Source organism: Pseudochaenichthys georgianus, chromosome 21, assembly GCF_902827115.2.
Source record: "Pseudochaenichthys georgianus chromosome 21, fPseGeo1.2, whole genome shotgun sequence".
Classification (NCBI taxonomy): domain Eukaryota; kingdom Metazoa; phylum Chordata; class Actinopteri; order Perciformes; family Channichthyidae; genus Pseudochaenichthys; species Pseudochaenichthys georgianus.
This window is the reverse complement of record NC_047523.1, coordinates 21,497,885-21,502,500: the sequence shown is the minus strand read 5'-3', so window position 1 is coordinate 21,502,500 and position 4,616 is coordinate 21,497,885. Positions and strand designations below refer to the sequence as shown.

The 4,616-nt window shown below is 39.7% G+C and overlaps 1 long non-coding RNA gene across 1 annotated transcript; it reads right to left on the bottom strand.

Moving 5' to 3' along the window:
• Positions 1–1,938: 1,938 nt before the first annotated feature.
• On the bottom strand, positions 1,939–4,135 carry LOC117467107 (uncharacterized). Its single transcript, XR_004554334.2, has 5 exons — positions 4,049–4,135; positions 3,521–3,579; positions 3,289–3,436; positions 2,470–2,579; positions 1,939–2,372 (listed from the first exon to the last, which is right to left on the bottom strand). It is a non-coding gene; the product is annotated as an uncharacterized lncRNA (long non-coding RNA).
• Between the last annotated feature and the right edge of the window lie 481 nt (positions 4,136–4,616).

Genomic DNA, 4,616 nt, shown 5'->3' with positions numbered 1-4,616 from the left:
CTTACTGGGGGCAGCTACATGGATGTCGGTGCAGTCCACAGTCATTGTGCAGTTGAAGGCAGAATGAATTTATTATTGACTCCGAATGAAGCACAACTTCATGTCATACAATACATTTGACTTTATTTGTAATTGTGTAAAAAAATAAAGCATTGATAAGCAAGCAGGTCCTGCAGGAACAGAGCACGGTGATGGATGGAGCTGGGAAGAGAGAAGAATAAAGAAAACAGATCAACTTCATTATCGGATATTAAAAATTCAATTTCAAAACAAGTTGCCGCTCCGACAGTTTTCTAGTGTGTAAAGATGATTTCACTTGACCTATGCACAATATCACACTCAATACATGTGTGTCTCTGGGGGGTGCATTGTGCCTTTGATGTATATAAATAATATACCATAACCAAATACTATTACGTACAGTGGAAATCAGGTTGCCAGAGCAGGTCAGTCCAGTGTGCATGTTCCTCAGGGTCTCAGCAGTTACAGGTGAGGGAAAGAAAATAAAAGAGAAAAAGGTCAGTAACAACACTTTGAATAATTATCTCTTTTAATAATGTTCTATCAGTAATCACTCAACTACTGTCTTTCCAACAAACAGATTGACTCACTATCATCACAATGAAACACGTCCAGAAGAATGGACCACAGATGGAAATGAGCTATTAGCTATAATCTGGCATATTGCATCTCTTCTCTTTGCTGAGATTAATGTTTTTGTATGCATGGTCCTTCTATAAATAAATACATGTCATGCAAAGCTGCCTGCCTGCCTTCGACTCTCCCTGAACTGCCTGATCTTTTAATGTTCAATGTTAACCATTTGAGCAGATAGCATTAAGTAGAAAAGATCGCAGATGCTAATCTGCCGTTAGCCTACCTCCCGCACCTTTAGCATCTGGTGGAGGGGGCGATAGGCTCCTCTTCAAATGTTTCATAAAATACTTAACATCATGACTACTCTTACTGTTTAACATTTGGGTTCACTTCATGTTAAGGCTAATACAAATGACAAGGCTAAGTAATGTGATGCTAACTAACGTGCTCGCTACTAGCTATGTAGCTAGCTTGACTGTGTTCCATGCACAACATGTGTATTACCTGATAGGTTTGGTCCAACGACTCCTGGTCCTTTCATCAGACGGGAAGCGATAGAACGAGCTATGATCTATAAGTATGATCACTTATGTGATTACAACCTGGTACAAAGCACACAGGCATCTTGTAAAAGTGAATTTATTTTTAGCAATCTCTTATTTATTGGAGGGAATAAATCAGTTATGAGATCTTCTTCTTCGCTTTAATTACGAGTCGCAACCACTTGGAGCATTATCGCCTGTGACATCACTTACGCGAGCCAGAATGGGATTTGGGATTTGTAGTCTTTGTAGTCGCGTATTTTTCATAGTCTTATATTTCAACAGTTTTACGACAAAATGTGACTTTTTTGACATGGAACTTATTGTTTAAGATTGACAAACATCATATGTGTAGTTCGTGGCACAATTCAAACGGGATCAAAAGATACGTTTTCTCTCTCCATTGAATTCAATGTTAATTTTTCGCTTCCGGGGTCCCATGGGCCGGAAGTAGATGGGCGTGACTTCGCCTCTCTATACAAAAGAAGCCTATTATCACTCAAAACTAGGGTACTTTTAGCATCAAATTACTTAAAATGAGATTTAGGGAGGCGTGTGGCACAGTGGGTAGTGCGTTGGTGTTAGGATCAGGGGAGCATAGGTTCAAACCCCACTGCAGTCAGCATGTCGTTGTGTCCCTGAAGACACTTCACCCCAAATTGCTCCTTTGGGGATTGCCCACAGTATTGAGTATGTAAGTCGCTTTGGATAAAAGCGATAACAAGTTACATGGAATGAAATTCTTGTTTTTAGGGAGCTAAATTAGAACACATGCTCTTAAAATAAGTAAACATGACAATTCTTTCAAAAAACACGTTTTTATTAAGTCAGTCCATAACAAACAGGATCATTTATTAAATGAACAAAGCTCTTCAACATATATACATCCTCATAGAACTGACAAACATTGGACACAGAAGTTCTCTACTTTTTTGTGAATTCTGCCCATTCAGCTATTGCTTTTTTGTATGAATGAGTAAGGTCACGCTCGTGAATACTGTCCTTCAGTACCTCAGTCTGGATGACGGATAGGAGAGTAGCAACACATTTGGGGTAGGTGAGGTGGAAGGTGTAAAAACACCCCATCAGGATGAGTGGAGCCTCGTGCATCATTTCCCTAGGTAGGGTCATCAGTGGGATTTTGCCAACAGCCAGGAGGAGGTTAGTAGAGTCTAGGATGACTGGACTGGTGATGGGCCGTTTCTGGAGAAACGTATTGGGGTCCTCGGATGGCTGAGAGCAACAAAGTAGAGACAAAAAGTAGAAACAAATTAAACCTCATGGCATATCGAGTTGTATTTCAGTTTAACTGATACTGACTCAGACTCACCTCAAGAACATGGAATAGTGCCTCACTTGCTGACCCAAGCTTTTAGGGTGGGGCAGTTGGGGAAGGAAACATTGAGGGAAGTGCCTTCATCAAAGCAATCGCTTGTCCAGCTGAAAAACAATATGGATACATGATCAAATGTATTGTGCTTGTTTTTGTTAGGCAATTTGACTTTGACATTAAGTGTTGTGTAACTGAAAAGTAAGCACAAAAGCAAAACAATATTTCTGTGCAGAGCCCAAGGGAGTATAAGCTAATCATGGAAAAACTATGCTGTTGTGTATGCGTGTATCCCTGAAGCGACATGAATCTTAATGTCACCTTGGGAAATTGTACATAAACTGGTGCTACTTTTTTTTCAAAATTGGCCTGAATGTTGCGCTCAGACAGAGAGCGTGGGATCACCAAAATCAAACGGTTCTCCTAGGGATATTGAATGTGCACAGCGAAATGAAAACGATGCAGTTATTGGATCAGCAAACTGAAAGTTTGGCTGGATAGTGGGGGGGGGTCGGGGTGAATTTATAATATCCCTGACACTTTCACTGCAGGGGATATAAAAAGCACTTGTCAGTTGCACAAGGGAGAGCAAAACAATAAGGGTCACCTGTATACATGACATAAGGTAGTAGTGTTTAAACCCTCTAGTGACCACTACTACCAGTTATAACTACCATTTTGCCATAATTCAGTCATCAAAAAGGAGATCCTGTCCTATCAAAATAATGAAAATAAGCTAATACAATCACATCCCATGCGGCCATTAAATGGTCACCCCCAACCTATAAAACATCAGTGTTATCTATACATTATGCTTACATTTATCCAGACCCATTGGTGGCTTCAACGACTTGTTCCACACTCCAAAGAACAGCGCATTTTCGCAAAAGCTTTCCCATCTGGCTTTGATCTGGTCAGTGAAGTTCTTGTTGCCTGCCTCTAGAATTCGGCCCATCTCGTCCAAAACCTGAGTGTAAAAATCAATAGAACTTTGATACAGAGAAAACAGCAAACAGATGTTAGATGTCTAAATAATTAACAAGAGATTTACCTTTTAAGAGTGACACAGTTGTGTCATCAAATCTATCCATCTCACCATGAAGAAGCATTCTGTAATTTACAGGAAAAGACGGCCACTGTCATTTTAAAAATCAACCCCAAAATAAATCATATTAAAAAGGCATCAGACACTAAATTGTAAAATTGCTGTGATTCACTATGAACTAGCTAGGTCGACATTAGCTAGTCTACCACCACCCTTTGCGTTTTTAACTAAATGCTAGCTTTTAACAGATACAATTACTGAATACCAAAAGAAAACGTATGATATTAACGTCGGCTAATTGTGTGTTCCTTTCAGATAGTTTATTTATCTGAGAGTAGTTAACGTTAGCTTGCTTAATTTTTACATACCCCATTAGTGAGGTTAAGGTTAGCTAGCAACACGTGCTTCGTAGCTATATTAGCTAATTCAGCTAACAGTTAACCAATGAATGTACTACTACTTAATAAATTGAAAGCACTAATATGTTACATACGCCTATGGACTTTTATTCCTATGTTCGGTTACTAACGTTACCTTAACGGCACTTCTTGGTCGCTGTCCTGCCTCTCTGGTGAAGGTGAACTGACCAACGTGTTACATATTCCGCTGGCACTGCCGAACTTGGCTTGTGGTGCGTTCAGGTGATCCTCGTGAAATAGGAAATTCCCAGTTTGCCATCATTTGGACACAAACAGCCATCCACTTGTAAACACTGAGGACTGAGGAGGATCTCTCGATGTAAATAATATAGTACTGGCATTCGTTGTTTACATCTTTTAGTGGATATAGTCATTGATCCAGCTTCTGACAAACACATGGTAAATAAAGTCACTAATTTCCTTTATGAGAGATGACAAACACCACATGGATGCACTTTCCAGGTTTTTCTTCTTTCAGGGCCAATGAGAAGCAGAGTAGGGACGGGTCTTCGCATAATTAAATAATGCAGCAAGCGCCAAATTCGCACACACCACTGAGAGCAATCGTTATAGTTGTCCTCATCTGATGAAGTGTGTGAAAATGCAAGTAAAATATATTGTGATTTTTTTTTTTGTTATCCATATCGCTCAGCCATACTTGGTGTGTTAAGCTGTTCGTGTTT